A 586-nucleotide genomic window follows, 5' to 3' on the forward strand; every position below is an offset into this window, starting at 1 on the left:
CATAGCGATGGATTTTGTGATAGCTTTACCGAAAAGTCAAAGAGGAAATACAACAATTTGGGTGATTGTAGATCGACTAACAAAATATGCACATTTCATACCGATCCTAATCGCGTATGGACCAGATAAGTTAGCACAATTGTATGTTCGTGACATTATAAGATTGCATTGAGTACCAGTGTAGATCACCTCAAAAAAAAAAAAAAAAATTTACATTACGTTTTTGGATGAGTTACAGAAAGAGTTGGGTACAAGGATGAATTTTAGCATAGCAGACGATAGAAGATATGATAAGAACTACTATCCTTGATAGAGGAGTAAATCGGGAGAATGTGTTGCCACTAATTGAGTTTGCATATAAGACGTGAGACAAAGTTTCGAGATAGGAGACAAAGTTTTCTTGAAGGTTTCACCCTCAAAGGGGATGAATAGATTTGGAGTTAAAGGACAGCTTAGACCCAGAGTTATAAGTCCTTACGAGATATTGCAAAAGATAGGTCCAATAGCGTATAGGTTGGTTTTGTCACCTAGCTTTGGAAATGTGCATAACGTGTTTCACGTGTCACAATTGAGAGGATATATATTT

Source organism: Salvia miltiorrhiza, chromosome 5, assembly GCF_028751815.1.
Source record: "Salvia miltiorrhiza cultivar Shanhuang (shh) chromosome 5, IMPLAD_Smil_shh, whole genome shotgun sequence".
NCBI lineage: Eukaryota > Viridiplantae > Streptophyta > Magnoliopsida > Lamiales > Lamiaceae > Salvia > Salvia miltiorrhiza.